This window comes from Apus apus, chromosome 19 (genome assembly GCF_020740795.1).
Source record: "Apus apus isolate bApuApu2 chromosome 19, bApuApu2.pri.cur, whole genome shotgun sequence".
NCBI lineage: Eukaryota > Metazoa > Chordata > Aves > Apodiformes > Apodidae > Apus > Apus apus.
In genome coordinates this window covers 1,882,110-1,899,972 of record NC_067300.1, presented here as the reverse complement: position 1 = coordinate 1,899,972, position 17,863 = coordinate 1,882,110, and the positions used below count along the sequence as shown (strand labels likewise).

General features: G+C 49.8%; 1 protein-coding gene across 4 annotated transcripts in view; it reads right to left on the bottom strand.

The window, feature by feature from the left end:
* LOC127392484 (discoidin domain-containing receptor 2-like) overlaps positions 1 to 17,506 on the bottom strand; it is a 60,165-nt gene extending 42,659 nt beyond the window's left edge. The window contains exon 1 of one of the 4 annotated variants that reach the window (XM_051636489.1): positions 17,489 to 17,506. The gene's annotated coding sequence lies outside the window, so the exon portion shown is untranslated. Of the gene's footprint in view, positions 1 to 888; positions 1,013 to 17,201; positions 17,224 to 17,488 lie in introns of those variants that run through there. The other 3 variants (XM_051636490.1, XM_051636492.1, XM_051636488.1) reach the window with 3 other exon arrangements.
* Between the last annotated feature and the right edge of the window lie 357 nt (positions 17,507 to 17,863).

The following is a 17,863-nucleotide window of genomic DNA, read 5'->3' as shown; positions in this document are numbered from 1 at the left end:
TGAAATTTCAGCCAAACCTATTAAATAAATACCTGAGAATAAGTGACCCTGGTGGAAACCTGGCTGTTTTAGAAAGTTCTCAGCCCCTGAAAAAAATGAGTTTACTGGAGATAGAATCAGCTTTTATCTGGAAGGGTTGCTTCTGGACAGCCCCATAGTTAAACCTAACAACACAGATTCTAGGAAGCAGCTTTCTGCATAATGACATTCTTGTGTTTTAGGCTAAACATGAGTCTGAGGAAGTTTGACAGTGATAAAAATTGCAGTAGGTGCATCAGGAGGGGACAGGGAGCTCTGCCTCTCCTCAGGAGAAGAGGGGAGCAAACGCAGGCAACATGCAGCCCCGGAACTTGCACGGGGCTGGAGCTGCTGGAGCTGGGAGGGCAGGAGCACATTGTCCCCTCCACTTTCCCACTGTCCACAAGCCACTCGCTGCCAGCCCCAGTTCTTGCATATCTGACTCAGCCTGAGCCCTGAAACATTTCAGACAAGCACAACTGACAGCACTCAGGCACTGTGGGCTTTCCCAGAGAGCCACAACCCCAGAAATCCCTTCTGCCTGGGAGAACAACACCAGCCAGCTTCACATTTCTGCCCAACAAAAGCTCTGGCGGGTCCCAGAGGGCCCCGGGCACACAGCACTGTGGGAATACCCATGATCTGTGAACCCTCTTGCAGCCACAGGAGGAAAAATAGGGCTCAAAAAACCACCACCTCCCTACCAGTCCAAGAAGAAAAACCTTCACCTCCCAGCACTGCCACCTCTACAAACCCCCCTCCACTTCCGAGACGGCTCCAAAGGCGTTTGTGCTTTATCCAACAACAGAAACCCCCACGGGAGAGAGCTGATGGCAAACTGAGAGCAGAGTTAAGCTGGAAGGACCCTACCTGCCTTGCCCAGGGCCTGCTGAGCACAGGGAACGACTGCCATGTCTCTTTTGATCTCCATAGGTTGAGCCAGGCTGTAGTTTCGACATTCCTTGCAACTTTCCACCAGCACACATGATATGTTCAAACTTGAGTAACTCCTCCCTCCTCCCTCCCTCTGCACACACAGACAGGCCCAGGAGATGGCCCTGCCTCTATCATCCCAGTTCCTATAGCAACTCCTGACCCGGCAGATGGAAACAGAGCTGTTTTCTAGGCAAATCTGCCTTCTTGGATTCCTCTGCTCTTCCCTGCAGTTGGCCCCTCCTTGCTCCAGTGCTCTCCCTAGGGGCTGCTCCGCTGGCACTTGGCCCAGACTTTGCCTGGAGGAAGGCCAGGCTTTGAATTCATTTAGTAAAACCACAACATAAAGCAGCTCTCCTGCTCAGGAAGCAGGGCCCATGTAGTCCCAGGGGCAAGCCAGGCCCCGGCACAGCACAGCCAGCTTGCACCTTTCTTGTTGAACACGGCTACGGGCACACCCCAGGAAAAATCCTGGCCAGGGCATGGCCACACTGTCCTCCCGGCATCCATTCCTCCCCAGCCTGTGTTGTCCATGGGGGAAAGGTAAAAAGCAAAGTCAGAACTAGTCATTTATTAAGCAATTCCAGCCAACTGATGGAATTATTGCAACCAAAGAGCAGAGCAGGGCACATCCCAGTCATCTGGACTTCCAAAGTCTTTCCGGGATGAGGGAGAGACCAGCAGTGGGGCTCAAAGCTTGCTCATGGCAACAGCTCACCCATTTGTTCCTCAGGCTGGAGTCCCACAGGAGTGAAGTTCACTGCTGCAGCTGTCAGACAGCTGTGTGACACCAGTCATTTCCTCTTCACTTAAAAATATAGGAATAGAGGAAAATTCAGAACTTAATACCAGGACATGGCACTTGGGGGGGGAGATAATTACCAAGGGTGACAGTGGGAGCCCCACTGCCCAAGGCTCCATGGTGGCAGGACAAGCAGGACCACAGCAGATGGAGCCACAGGAGGCTCTGACCAGAGGGGCCAGAAGGCTGCGGGCATCCTGAGGAGACCACCCACACAAGCCTGTAAGGGACCAATGCAGGGCACAGCCACAGGGCTGCAAAACATCCATTCCAAAGCCCTTCCACCTCCAGCACCATCTGCTGCAGAGCAGTCATTGGAGAGCCCTGGAGTGTGGCAGCCTTGCAGCAGGCTGGGGCCACCCTCACCCCCATGACAAGGCCACTGGGGTTTGAGAGGAACATCATCTGGGGTCACCAGTATAAAGCCCCAATTAGGACACCAGCAGCAAGGAATAACAGCAGAGGAAGACTGAAGAGCACAAGTTCTTTGACTTCCCCACTGGGAAACAGAGGTGCTGCACTGCCTCTGGCAAGGAAGCTGCTCAGAAAGGGAACTGCTGTGATGTCCCATCTGGACCCCTCAGCATGGGAAATCATCCTCCTGGGGCCAGCAGGGCCAGGGTGGGAAGTGGGTGCAGGAGTGACACTCACAAGAACTCCACTGCAGGAGGCTGAGAAGCAGGGACAGCAGCAATTCAGCCCATTCTTCCAAGACTCCCATTGCCACACCTGGCTTCAAGCAGCAATCACAGCAAAGCATCAACAGAAGTAGCAGGTGTTTTGGGCATTCAAAAGAAAAAAATGGAAGCAGACATGAACAACACTGTGCCCACACCAAGTCCCAGATGGAAATATGGCTGTAAGACATGGGCATTTGTGCAGTCAGATGCTGCCTTGCTCTCATCTTCCTCCTTGGCTCCTTACCCCATCTCAGCCACACAATCCACCTCTGTATCAAGAACAGAAAACTGTTTATTTCTTCCTTCTTGGGTAATTTTTCCATCTTTGAGTGTGTTAATCAGCTCAGAGGGAGGGGACAATCTCTAAAGCTCATATATGGTTTGGATAGAAACACATGACCAGCAGTAGGGTGGAAGAGAAAAGACACAAGACCTGTTCCTGCCTGGGAAACCCTCCTCCAAGAGGGTGTTACTGATTCAGATAACACACTTCCAAGGCAAACTCCTGCCAAAACAAGGATGCCCACCCTGCCAACATAATGGTGCACAGCAACCAAGCTGGATACAGGTCCCTGGGGTAAACCAGCACCAAAACAATTCCCTTTGGAGGACACAGGGCAGTTTGTGGCAGAAGGTACCTCTGGACATCCAGGAAAGACATCAGTAAAAGCATCAAAGCAGACGCAAAACACAGGAGCAACACCAAGGGTCTAGAGAAAGCTCCCCACTCCCCTGCGGTGCTGGGAAGAGCAATGGCCCAGCTCATAAACAGATCCAAGGAGCTCCTCTCCCTGGGGAAGGATGGTGCTGTGAAGGCACAAAGCACAGCTAGAAAACTGCTGATCGTGCAGTTAGACTCATTGTTGCCTTCAACACAGAAACTGGCTCTCTGTTGGATGTCCCCTGAAATGTAACTTGATCCCATGGTATACATTCACTAATCAATCTAGGGATAAAGCAAAGCAGAAAACAGCCTTTTTCTTTTTTTTTTTTTCCACTGGAATGAGCCCAAATATGCACAAGAACAGATCCCACTCTGAGCTGTTACAGACTCAAGCTCTTCCGAGAGTTTTGCGTCTCGCGTCGCAGAGGGAGCATACTTCTGCAATAGCATCATTGGTTCTCAACTCATCTATGAGAGACTTCCTAATGACCTCATAGCAGCACATGTGACCAGTAAGTCATCTTCTCAAAGGACTAGAAATAACATCAACAGGCCCTGTTTTGGTTTTGCACAGAACAGCTTTCCTGCAGCATGAGCAGGTTTCCAAGCGGCTCAGGCCAGGGCTGGTATTTTTATAGTGACTCCAGCAGATTGTGTTGGGCATTGGGAAAGATCAGACCAATTAATAATAGATGGAGACCCATTAGCAGATACTAAATTCCATCTATAAATTTAGAAACAAAAGCATTTTTATCCCAATGCAAGATAACTTGGCTGTTTTAAAGGTGCCTTTATGGTATTGTGAATCCCAGCATTTCAAAAGGATTCTAAGTAGAGATAAGAAGTGGTCTCACAAAATAGAAAATAATGCCTTCAATGTGTTTCAATGGGCTTAAAAGGAGTTTTTTCTTCTAGTGCTTAAAAATAACCTGCCAGCCTAAGCAGCAAAGCAGAAGTTTGGCATTTGTGGGTGATGAAGTGGTGAGCAGTTCACACTCAAGTCAGAAAGTTGACTTTTGTTGTCCCAGAGGCACTGTGTGATCAGATGGCACTGGGAGAAATAAAAGAACAAACACCAACGAGCATGTTGATGCTAAGGTGAAGACACCTAGACAAACAGCTAAAGACAGACTGACAGCCTTGAACATCTGAACAGACCCCTCCTCCTTGAGCACAAAGATCTTGCAGAAAAGCAACATGATCACATTGTGAAAATTAATGTCAAGAGAGACATGACCCAGACCTGTGACCTGTGGCCAGAGAGCTGCCACAGTTACCAACAGTGATATAGGCATAGATATCTAAACAGGAATAAGGAAAACACTCATGAGAATACCACCCGAAAGCTTGTTCTGACAGGCCAGTCCTGTAGCAGCAGCACCACAGGCTGCTCAGGGATCCTGCCATCCTTCTGCAGTGGCTCCATGGTCCTTACACTCCTCACCTTCCAGTCACCCACTCAGCTGTGGCAGGATCTCTACGTACCTTCACCTGAGAAGGCCACAGGAGGGCCCAGTGACCCCAGTAAGCACCACTGCTTCAGACAGGACCAGGACCTCACCTGAGCAGTCTCCAGCTAAGCAGGGACAATGGAGTTGAAGAGCACAGTCCCACTGAGGAGGCTGGACCTGTGCACAGTCAGGCTTTTTTATTCTTTCAGTGAGAGGCTGCTAGAGCCAGCCCCACCTTCACCTTTCCCAGAAACTTTTGATTCAACACAGAAACCTGCTGTAGAACTGCTTTGTTTACACCCTACAGCCCACTGCTGTCCTTACCCATCGTGAGAGAGCACGTTCACCCCAACCCTACCCAGCTGAAACATCTGCTCAGCCTAGCTCTGCTGCAAAGAAATCCACTTCAGCCATAAACCTAGGAAAAGAGGGAAGCAGGACAGAGCTCGGCATGGCAGGCAGAGAATGGGATGCCTGAACAACATTCCTCCAAGAACTCCTGACAACCCACCCTAACATACAAGGTGCTGACTCCAGCTGTATTGCAGGGAACGAAAGGCTCGGAGATGACATGACAGCACATGAGGTGACATATATGGGCAACTGGTGTGGGACAGACCCTACCCAAGCAGTGTAAAGACAACGGGTCACCCTTCACCCCATGCTGAGGATGCCTTTCCTGCACTGAAAAGAGATGACAAGTGTCCTCACGAGGGCAAATATCAGAGTAGTATGGGGTCTCCTTAGGCTCTTGGCAACTTCCTAAGTCACTAAAACACACACAGCCTCAGTCCAGCCATGGGACAGACACATCCTCACACCCTCAACAGATCAAGTTCTACAGCTGAGCCAAGCTGCTTGTTCCTGGGCACTCAGGCAGCTGCTCAGTGAAGCCTTGTTCTGCTGAGACACAGGAGCAGAGGAGGCTTCAGCATGACTTTGCCACCACAGGACCCTCACCCAGGGATGAGAATGGCTGGGGAAGTAGCAATGGAGGAATAATGACTCCTCCCCAGGCCCCAAAGGCCCACTCAGAGCTTTAATACTATCATAAAGATCCAAACAGCAGCAGCCCCACATTTGACCTCTCTTTTAAACAACACTGCTCCCAGCTCAGGCTGCCTCAAAAGATGGAGATGAGAATAGAGAGAAGGACAGTGGAACTTATACCCTCAGGTCAGAACAAGTGGAGCGAGATCAATTCAGCTTTAGTTATTGTAATGACAAAGCCCCAGAGAACACATCATGCAGACAAGTAAACTGCTGGCACAGAGCAGTGCTCAGCAAGGACACGCTTGTAAACATCTCCCTGGCCATCTCTGCTGACGCAGCTGTGAGAAAGGGGCAGGGAACCATTATCTGCAGACATCCCTCCCTCTCCCTGGACACTGGGACCAACCCAAGCAGGATGTCTCCAGCCTCTCTGCCTTGCTCTTGTCTGCATGATGAGCCAAGTACCCTCTGGTGTCCTGCAACAAGGAAAACTGCAGATGAGAATCACTGCCACTCCAAGGAAGGGCTCAACTCCCATGCACTGGTGAGCCTCTGCTCTGGGCTTCTGACACCTAACCCCTAGAAGCAGTCAATATATCCAGCAGGCACAAGGTCTCTTTCAAAGCTGACCTTTCTTCCCAAAGCAAAAGGTAGTATTTGACATTCTGAGTATTTTCCTCCACATGTTCTTCCTCCACCACTGCAGCAGGCCAGCTACTCCTGCTCTCCATCCCTGTAAAGAGTCTGGAGCAAGGAAGGTGGTGTAAGGAAAGCTCTGACAAGCAGAGCTCCACAGGTCCCAGGACTGTGCTGGGGACAAGCCCTGCTATCTCACCTGTGGTGATACTTCTCCAAGCCTGCTCCTCTCTCCCAGAAGTGTATCTGTGTTGGGCATGTGTCACCTCAAAAACCTACATGCTATTGGGACCTGAGAAGACCAACGTCTGAGTACTAATTCCAAATCCAGCTCAGAGAAAAGCTAATCAGCTTCCTTCGCTGGAGAGTTTATTCCAGAGACATATGAGCAGAAAGCCAAAGCAAACCACGAGCACTGGCTAAAAGCTTCAGCAAGGAGAAGCAGCAGGTGGGAATGGAGAGACTTGGCATCAGCCCTTTGCTTTCCCCAGCAAGGGACATTGAACCTACTGAACCACCATGACAGCTCCACTTGTGATGCACAAAGACCCCTGCAAAAATAAGCAGTGCATGAAAGAACTGTTGGGAAAGCAAGAGCTGTCAGGCAAGGCCAGCCTCAGCTGACATCCCTGAAGTCCTGTACAGCTGTTGCTCCAGGACCCTCTGACCATACAACCCCAAACCCGACCTCTGCACTCTTGGCCCAAGCTTAGCACGCAGAGAGCAGCTGACAACAGTAGTTGCCACATTTCTGCGATTCCTCAGCAAGGACTGTCACCTTCAAACAACCAGCAGACTGCAGAGGCCATGCCCCCAGCCCTTTGTGCTGCCTCTGCTACAGAAACAAAAAGGCAGGGGCATGTTCTCAGGTACACAGTTCAGACAGACAAGAAAAGAGCACTTCTGCACAGCATGAGTGAGAGGTCACAACCTGCCCAAGGACAGTGCTGCTCACTCCACACCACCAGGCTCATCCAAACCCCCAGGTAAGCACAGAGCAGAAGACTGTGCCAAGCCATGTGCCACAGGAGCTCATTTTCAGTGCTGGTGAAGCACACACAGCATTCCTGAATGTCCCTGTGACACCGAGGGGATGCTGAGTCCAGGTATGTGGCCAGATTTGAGTTTAGCAACAACAAGGCCTTGGCTAGGGAAGCTTCCACCTCTTCAGCAGCTCCTTACATCTCAGCCTTTTTCCTTCCAAGCAAGGCCTCCTGGCCTAAGAAAGCACAAGGGTGTTGCAATCTGCTGTTTGTCTGAAGAAACCCAGCCCAGCCCAGGCACAGCAGCAGGCCTCTGGTCTGGCCTGACTACGTGCCATTCATGGACACCTACTGCAAGCAGAAACTTGTGGCACTTCTGAAGCCAAGTTAACTTCTCAGATGTAGAGGGCTGTTCTGCTGCCCTCAACACTCAGGACCATGGCGGGCGACTTAGATGTGCCCTCCAACAGGCACACTCATGTCATGAACTGGTATTTTTTCCGGAATAAACACAGCAGACTCGAGGGAAAACCCTCTCCTCCCCCTGCGAGGGGCTGTGGAGGGCAGATAAAAGGCAGCTGCACACCTTGTGCGTGGGTGGGCCCAGCCTGGGCACAGAGCTGGCCAGCACCCCATCCCACCCCAGCCTCAGGGCAAGGGATGTGCACAGTGATCATCCTGTGCATCCTGACAGGCCCAGCTCATTAATATCTGGGCAAACACCATGAATAACACTGAGGGGAAACAACCCTGTGCTCATTCCAACAACAGGACATGTCCTACAAGTGCTGCTCCACCTGTAACACCACATTGCAAGAATATGGAAACCAACTAACAGGATCCCTGCCTTTTTCTGCACAAACAGCACTTGGGTCTGCTCAGATTTCCCATAGTAGCACAGAAAAGACAGAAGAATTCCCATACAATACATATCACACTATTAGCCCTACTGGGACACTTCCCAACAGTCCACTAAGATGTTTTTAAACCTGCAGGGTGAGATAATTCAAACTTAAATGACTAACCCACACTGTAAGGTGGTTCACTAGGTAGAGCTTTCAAGCAAGACTGAACAAAAGCTGGTCCAGCATGGTACATTGCTCCATCCTTGGACACTTCCAAGACTTGGCCAGAAAAAGCCATGGCTGAGACAATCAGATGCTGGAGATAGTTCCACTTCAAGCAGAAGGTCAGGCTGAAGACCTTCTGATGCCCTTTCCAACCAATACTTCTATCATTCTGTGACAGTGAGTGAGAAGAGGCAGAATAATTATTGCCAACAGTTTTATGAAAGACTCGCATCGAGTTTCTCTGAAGAGATCTTTCTAGATTATATTAAAAGCTTGGTTAACAGATACGTTGACACTGATACAATCAGAGCTAATTCTGCACTGGCAGGGATACTGGAGTACCAGTATCTGTACCTTGATGGATTGCACAGGTCTCAAACAGGGTCAGTTCACTGCGTCAGACTGTCCTTGAGCAAATTAATACCCACCATAAGAGATTTCTTTTTGGCTTTTAACTTCAGCTATGGATTCAAACACAAGAGCTTGCAACAATTCCAAGAATACAGGTTAAAAGCAAGACAGCCAATGCCTCTCCAGACACTGGAAGCAACTAGAAAAATCATTTCCCACTATAAGTCTTTACTCTAGGGAGGTCTCAGAAGCACTGCTGCTATTTGGTGTCCTTCCAGTGCTGGGATGAGACCAAAAAATGTCACAGCAGAGACTGAACCATGTCAAATGACTGGTGGGTTTAGTCCTCAAGAAGGCAGCATGTCTACAGGGCTTAGGACAACCCTCCACTGCCACGTCTCCACCAGGACATCTCTCTGCCAGGACATCTCTACACAGATAGGCAGATGACACAGGGCTGTGCTGGTGTCCTGTCACAGAGGTGTCCCTTCCCATGTCTACATGAGGTGGTCAGCCTGGAAGGTGATGGGGAAGCAGCAGCAGGCATGATTTCAGAGATGAAAGAGGGTCAATGGCCACCAGAGAAACTGCCATTGGTGCTGTTGCTCCTCCCAGCTGTCTGACCATGGTGCTGCCAGGATTGACCCATGGTATGTATCTGCACATGGCACCAACCAACAAAGCTCCTCTTCTCAGGGTAGAGCCCCATCCAGTTCCTCCCAAAACACACACCAAAAAAATGACTGCTGCTAGATAAGTATGTAGATAGATGGTGTCAAACTGATGGGAAGAGGAAGGACAACTTGGGAAGTTGGGTTATTTGAATAATATCCATCACAACCCAGACAAATGCAAAACATATGCACTTAAAGACAAAGTCCATGAGATTAATTTACAGCATTGGGACACTTGTCCAGGAAAACAGCAAGGGAACTCACTGCATGGCCAGCTCTGCTAGTCTGGTTTGTTCTCTTCAGCAGCTGAATGACAGTGCACACAGCCAACACCTCATCCCAAACAGTAACACAGCATTGGAGGTCACTGCTCATGGTCTCACAAGCACCCCCAGCTCAGCTCCACCAGAGCAGTGCAGAAATGGAAGATAAACATGCCTGGAAGATCATGTTACCTGGCATGAAGACGTGACAGCTTGTCAGGAGTAGAAAGAGCCCTGGGCTTAGTGAAAAGCACCCATTACAGGCTGACACCTTCATATTGTAAAATACCAGTACTCCAGCTACTTCTGCTGCAGGTTTGGGTGTTGTTTTCTTCTTTTCACTTTTGACAAGGAGAAACAAATGAGCACAAGTGAAATAACATGGCAGCAATACAGATGGACAAAACCTGATGCTTGCCTAGGTTAGCTCTCCAGAGGAAGGCAACAGGAATGACTGATACCACCAAATGATACATGCAACCAAACCATGCCTGATTCTCAGCCTTCAAGGAAAAAGAGCTGCAAATGCAGTGTGCCCTACAGGCTTTGTCTCTGTGTCTGCTTGTTCTTCAGCAGCTCTTCATTATTGATGGGTGGGACTTTTTTACACCTTAAATGCTATTCCCAGAGAAACTGAATGAACTTCATTTTCACTGCATAAATTCATCTGGCTGGAAGAAAATACCCCACCCTATTCTTCTGGCCTCCAAATTGCAGCTGGCAGATTCAGAACATACGACAGTTCTGAGGAAGAAACACAAATGTTTGCTGTGTTTGTCTCTCCTTGTCCTCTCATTCTCTCCTTCTTTCCCCATGGCACATATGAGCTGATCCTCTCCCCACCACCTCCTGACAGAAGCTGACTTGTTTCAGGTTCATCAGGCACCAGAGTTCTGCACTGCAGAGCTCTGCAGACAGATTTGGGCACAGTACCCAAGCATCAAGAGAGGAAAGTCAAATCAGGTCAAGAGAGCATCATCCGTGCTGGGAGCCCTTCCAAGCAAACACCCAGAGAGCTGCTGCATTAGGAGTGGACAGGCCCCAAATCCAAATTTTGGAACAACTCCACCCAGTTTAATTCCTTGCTCATGCATTCTGCAAGCATTAGTTCTGAGTGGGCTGGTGTTTGAACAGCTCCATTCTTGACGCTTCATGGACAAAACAAGATTTGGGCAGCACTCTTCAGGGTACAGATCATCACACCTCCCATGTGTATGCACTGCTCGACCCAGCTGGTGGCCACAGGGCCATCATCAGGATCCCATCCAGAAGCAGAGTGAAGAATGAAATGGTTGAGCTGCTATGAAAAACACACAACCTCACAGCAACCCATCAGAGCAACAAGTGTTGTACCTGCCCTTTTCATTACAAGAAGGATCCTGGGATTATTAGCCTGTGAGTTAAGGACATGGAACCCAAAGCAACTTAGGTTCACACCTATTTTATCTAGGGAATAAAATGACATAAAAAGTAGATATTTTAACTTACATTGTACCACACAGTCACAAGGATGAGGGAGTTTTTATGAGGGTGTGCAGTGATAGGATGAGGGGGTTTATGCTGGAAGAGGGGAGATTTAGATTAGACAGTTGGAGGAAATTCTTTAGTTTGAGGGTGGTGAGACACTGACCCAGGTTGCTCAGGGAGCTTGTGGCTGCCCCATCCCTGGAAGCATTGAAGGGCAGGTTGGATGGGGCTTGGAGCAACCTGGGCTGGTGGGAGGTGTCCCTGCCCATGCAGGGGGGTTGCAACTGGATGATCTTTAAGGTCCCTTCACACCCAGACCATTCCATTATTCTCATGTAGTTTGATAAGCCTGCGTATAGGTCTTTTCCACTTTCATGTGCTTGACTTGCTACCTCCATAAAACACCTGTGTGAAGTTATATATTGGAAGAAGCTTCTAAGAAACTCCCACAGAGCAGACATGCATAAGTGACAGGGGAAAAAAATACCACCAAGTCTGTGCTCACCTGTAAGACTTACTTTCAAGTATTCCTTTCAGAAAGCTCACAGGAGTGACCCACAGAATGAGACTCCTCTCCAGGCAGAACATCACCCATGTGGAGTGGCAGGAAGTTCTAATGCATCTTGCTTTATACATTCCTTCAAGTTGCATAAAACATTGGCAGATTTCAAGTTTACCATATCAGATTTCCCCTGCCCAGTCCAGTTTTATTTTGGGAACAAGTAGCTCCTGTTTCCATAATCAATATTAGTAAAACTCTCCTCCCCCTCCCCAGCCTATTTTTGCATAACTAATGCTGCCTTGATTCAGAAGAAGAAAGCATTTTAGGCACAAAGAGGCCCTGGCATCAGCAAGGTGCCTTTCCACTTTGCTTTGAGAACGGGTTGTACTTTAAAGCCACTGGCAACAAAACTTCCGTTGCTCCCCTATGCTGGGAACACCCCTCAGTGTCACCTCAGAACAGCTTTGCTTCATCTCCAACCTTCTTAAACGATGGCTGTGATTATTTTGGAAGAAGAGGCCTTTCTATTAAGGACACCTTAAGTCAGTTGCCATCAAGAGAAACGGAGAACAGGGTCCCTTTGGAGAGGGACCAGAGATTGGTGGGATCTCTCCTCTGTAGCAGAACATCAGCATCAATTCTTCCCCACTCGGTATGTTCTCATGCATTAACAGAAAAAAATACCATCAATTCTACATAAATTCCTTTATTGAAGCCAGCAGAAAAATGTCTGTGGAATTAAGGCAGATGAGAGCCTTCCCTCACTTGGGCTTATCCCAACACCACACACACTAAAGAGAGAAACAGAGCTAAGGGAAGATGAAATACTTCCTTGCTGTCTCCTGTTGCTGTCCAAGCAACAGGACCCAGCACTTGAGAGCATCCCTTGGTATTCTTTATAATCAGAAAGCTCTTCCTGGAGCACAAAGCTGCCCTGAAGACTGATGCTTTCAGTCTCTAGTGTTTTGTATGTGCCATGAGGACACTGGGCATGTGACTTGTGTGTTAAAAACTTTCTGGCTCACCAGTCTGAGTTCAGATTCTTTCCCTGCAAAACACACTGCATGATCTCATCTGCAAGCAATCAGCCTGAGAAATCAGCTTGTTAAAGGAAGCTTCTAGGAAAGGAGAGATGTCTCTGGAGAATTTGGGGGCCTATATAATTTTAACCAGTTTGTTAAACCCCAGCTGCTCTCCTTCCCATTGGGGTCACACAACCAAGAAACCATTTCTCCTCCCACACAACTCCAGACAGCAGGACAATTTGCCAACACCTAACTGGAGCATCACATTTTCAGTCTCCATAGCCTAAGAGCACTCGCATCTCCATGTAAACTCATTTCAGGCACTGGAAGAGTGCAAGAAAAAACTCAGAGCTGTGAGTTGAGCAGCATCTGGAAAAGCAACCCATGAAACATGCAACAGTGATGACCTGAATGTGTAAGACAGTATTTTCTTCATCTCTGGATGTTTATTTCGGCATTTCCCGAATTATCACTTGGACACGAGACACACACCCAAAGAGAGGGGTAACCAGTATAGTGGGAGCTCTGAAGAGGAGTGAGGGACCAAACAACAGGCTCCCTGGAAAGCCAGCTTCACTCTGATTGCTTAAAGTGATGTACCCTAATTTAACCTCAATTTCTGGTGATGCTGCAGGGGCATCCAGGAGACCTTTGCTTCTCCCTGCACTACGTCCCTACAAGAAAACAACCTTTCTTTCCTGGTGAAACCTTGGGGAAGCACAAACACTGCAAAGAGTGTAGGAAATGAAGTATGGCCTTTGATTCCCACATAACACTCTCAGCTGGTGTCTGCAGGGCCAGCTGTGCCTCGTTCCTTAAGGAGGACTGTGATGAGCAGAACAAGCAGCTCAACTTTTGTGCCCATGAACTCAAGTCACACCTACATCCCCTGAGCTTTCAAGAAGGACCACTACTCTTATACCCCCAAAGGGAAGGCAGGAAAAATCTGATCACAATCCTGCCTTTCTTCAGCCATCACACCCTGCATTAGCTGCTCTCAACAGTGTCTCCCAGGCAACCCTTTCTCAGCTGCCCCTAGCTGGTCATTCAAGTGCTTTGAAAAACTTTCTTTAAAATTCTTGCATAGAAATCTCTGCTCAGCAGAGCACACGGGGGCCAGAGAGGGTAGCTAGCCTGTCTCTAACAAAAGAGATCAGCAGGACTGAACTCTTGGCTCTTCCCACCCATGGATTATTCCAAGTGAAGTGATTATTCACCACTTCCAGCACCTATTTTCAGTTCAACTTGCAAAAGTAACTCTTATGAAACAAACAGAAGGAAGCAAAGATCAGAGTGGAGAGGCAATACACATTTATTACCACGAGAGCAGAGGATCAAGATAATGGCACTTGATTCTCCCTCAATTTATCTCTTCACTAAAGCTATTTAGTACTTTTAAAAAATATTACAGACACCTCAACCCATAGTTTTTAAACCCACTATGAGAATCACCATGAGGGACTTCATACAATGCAGGATGACAGAGTCATGGTCAACAGTGGCACCTTCCAGCTCCAAACACAACTCTGAACCTCACAGGAATTTGAAATATTGCCCTTAAGAAGCATTTTGCTCTCTGCTTCTTTAAAAAAGAAACACATAGCTCTGTTTGACTGCAAACATTCAGGCTAAACAAAATGTTATGAGAAAAGTGTCTCCTTCAAGCTTTTTCCTTCCTAGCCAAATTCCTGATTTTACAAGATTAAGAGCAGACACGCCCCCACCCAAACACATCAGCTACTAAAATCAAGGTACAGGACAAGCACCCTTGAATCCCTGGGAAACCACATCTCAGAAAATACAAAGCATAAACAGGGGGAGCAGTAGAGAAGGGCTCAGCTGCTACCCCCTAAGGTGCAGCTTCTCAACCAAATCATGAAGGGGAAGAAGAAAAAGGAGATTTTCCGGCTCAAGTTCCAACTCCTTTTTAAAAATCAGTTTATAACCACTAAAATAAACACAGCAAGAACAACTATGCAGTAACTGGGAACCTGCAGAAACAGCTGCAGTTCAAGAGCAGCTCAGGCAATGTCTGGCAAACACCACCAGATACAAACAGCCCAAGGGGATGGCAGGACATCTGGGGAATGAAACAGTGAATTTCATTGATGGGCTCATAGAAAAGCTGCCCAAAATTGATCCAGCCAGGGCGTGCCGGGCAGAAGCAGCTATTCTGTCTGTGTTTACCACTGCAGTGGGCATCCACTCCCTGTCAGATCTTGCCTTTCCCATATTATTCTCTCCTCCCAGATGCCCAGGCCGCTCCCATGCCTCCAACTGTGCCATGCTGCCTCAGCCCAGCTGGGAACATCCCAGTGGATCTGGCATGCCATAGGGAGAGGTTCAGAGCACAGCTGTTTCCCAAGCACATCACTCGGGTGGGCACGCTGCCCTCTGCACTGGGCCCCCTCAGCAGGACTCCAGACTGTCACTCTGCTACCCAAAAGTCTTCTCACGGGACATTGCTGGTCCCTCCAGGGCACAGAGCCCCATCTGCAGCCCAACTCCCCAGGAAAAAGCCACCTTGAAAGGAAGGACAGGACAACAAAACACACAGAGCACTCCAAGACGCCAGTTCTTTGAACATTTCAACCCTTTTTAAGTTGCTCTGGGACACCTTCAGGACAACAGCAACCACATCAGACAGTGAGACAGTGCAGAACTGCATCAAGAAGCATCTCTAGCGAAAGATCACCAGGCCCTGCTGCCATTTCACCTTCAGACTCCAGCTGAGAGAACTCCCCAGTATTTGGACAATCAGACTTTCAGCCACTTTCTCCTCAATTACTATTTAGAACTGAAAATCAAAATCTCCACTTAGTGCTACCCAAAGAGACACCTCAAACCTCAGCAGAGAGCCACATGTTTGAACATCCTCCTTTGCTACAAAGTTGACAGTTTTCAATTACACCCAGTTCTAGTTGTTCTTGGCTCTCCCTCCCTCACCACAGACCTGTGCTCTACACGACCAGGCTTGTCACTGAGCACAAAAACCAAACCCAGGGAAGATGCAACAAATACTGTCTTTGTGGGCACTGAATTGAATGCAAAAGATGAATGCTTTTGGGACTGGCAAGGAACCAGCTTTGGGGGAGGAGGCAGGTCACCTGGACAATTCCCAGGAAAAGGACAGAGCCTCAGGGTCTCCTAGGGACAACTCCTGAAAGTTTAAGGTTCTGCAACTTAGAAACTGAAGCCTACAACCATTAGAAGGTCACAGATCATTTGAGAGTAGCAAAAGCAAGTTGACACACCCTGATATCTGCCCAGGGGATAAGCACACACCTGGGTAATAGATTTAAGTCTTCTTAAAACACAAATTACTTTCCTCAATTATGCTCCAGAGGCCAGAACCCACAGGCTGAGAGAGCCACAGGTGGCATGGTGGCTTATTCCCAAAGAGCTGCTCTTGGATTTCGACAGCCCACATTACCCAGACAATTAGACTAAGAAAACGACACTGGAGCCTTTCTAATTTTATGGTCCAGAGAGAGAAGGCAGGAAAGGCTGATGGAAGAGCAGCACGGCCTCCCTGCCCACACACCCTGCTCCTTCTGGCTGCACAGCTACAAAATCATGGCTACATTTTCAAAAAGAACTCGGTGGTGATGTTTGTTTTGTTGTGTGTGTGTGTTTTTTTTTTAATGGAGTCAGCTGAAGAGGAAAAGAAGCGTTTGGAATTTTAAACTAAAGCGTTTCAAAATGTTGGTTTATCATTCAACCTCAAAAGAGGAGATACAGAAGTGAAACAAAATCTCTGTCACTCCCTTGTAACATTCTTCCCCCTCCGCCTCCAACAAAGCAAAGCAGCCCTGAGCTCCACTTTATCACTTTTTTTTTCTTTTCTTTCCTCTTCCCCTTTGGCTTAAAAAGATCCCACAGGAGAAGCTGACATGAAATAATCACAGATTCTCACATTTTATCTTTTTCCACTCCCCCCCCCTCTCGATTAAAGAGCATTTAGAAGCCAGACGAGCCAAAGAAACAACCAGCACGGTCAGCACAAAAAGGCAACCAGCAAATAAAAACATACTGAGCATCAACCAGAAAAAAAAAAAAAGCCAAAATAAAAGTTTAAAAGTGAAGTTTTCCCGCAGAAGAAAAACTTCAGGAAAAAAAAAAAAAAAAAGTTCTTCCGCTTAAGAAAAAAATTGAAAGGTCTTTCTTTCATAAAGAGGAGGGGGGGAAAAAACCACCCCAAGTAAGTCAGCACGAGTGTCTCATTCTCCAGCTTGAGAGGAGAAGCCGGAGCTGAGGAGCCGGGGGCAGCTGACAGGGCTGGCTCCGCCACCCCTCCTGCCCAGCACGGCAACCCCGGCGGCTGCTGGTGGGGCCACAAAGAACCTGCCCGACAGCGGATCCAGCTGCAGGAAAGAAAAACAAACAACAACAACAAGAAGGGCCGGTGCGTCCGCAGCTGCTCGAGGCCCCTGCTGCGGGCTTGGCCACGGGGACCGGCGGGGAAAGGGGGAACAAGGTTGGGGGGACACAAGGTGGGGGGGGGACACAAGGTGGGGGGCGACGACGACATGGGGGGGGGGACACAAGGGCCAGCGTCACCCTGCAGGAGCCCCAGCCTGCTCCTGAGGGCAGCCAAAAGGCCCAACAAAGCCAGGACCCCCCCGCTCCCGCCCTGCTGGCAGCGCCCATTAATCCCTCCCCTCGCCCCGCGCTCCCGCACCAACACACCGAGCAGCCCCGAGCAGCGTCCCCGGCTCGGCACCCCGGGCTGAGGGGGCTCGGCACCCCGGCCCGTCCCCCCGAGCGGCCCCTGCCCTGCCCCGGGCCCCGCTCAGCGCTGCCCATCGCCCCCGGGGGCTTGAACCGGAGCGTCACCGACCGGCCCCGCACCAGCGGCCCCCACCGCCTCCCGCCCCTGCCCGCGGCGGGCGGGGAGCGGGGCCCGGGCGGGGAGCGGGGCCCGGGCGGCGCCTCCCCCGGTGCGGCGGGCGGGGCCGGGCGAGCCCCGCGCTTACCTGAGGGAGGGAGGGAGGGAGGGAGGGAGGGAGGGAGGGAGCGGGCGGCGGCGGCGCGGGCGGGCGCTGCTCCCGGCCCCTTCCGGCGCGCGCGGGGGCGGCGGCCGCTCTTAAAGCGGCAGCGGTGCGGGGCGGTGCGGGGCGGTGCGGGGCCGAGCTGCGGCAACGCGGGGCGGAGGGCGGGAGCCGCGGCGGGGCGGCCCGTGGGCAGCGCCGTGTCCCCTGTGCCTCTGCCCCACCATGTCCCCCTGTGCCACCATGTCCCCCTGTGCCACCATGTCCCCTGTGCCTCTGCTTCATCATGGCCCCCTGCCCCACCATGTCCCCCTGTGCCTCTGCCCCATCATGGCCCCCTGTGCCACCATGGCCCCCTGT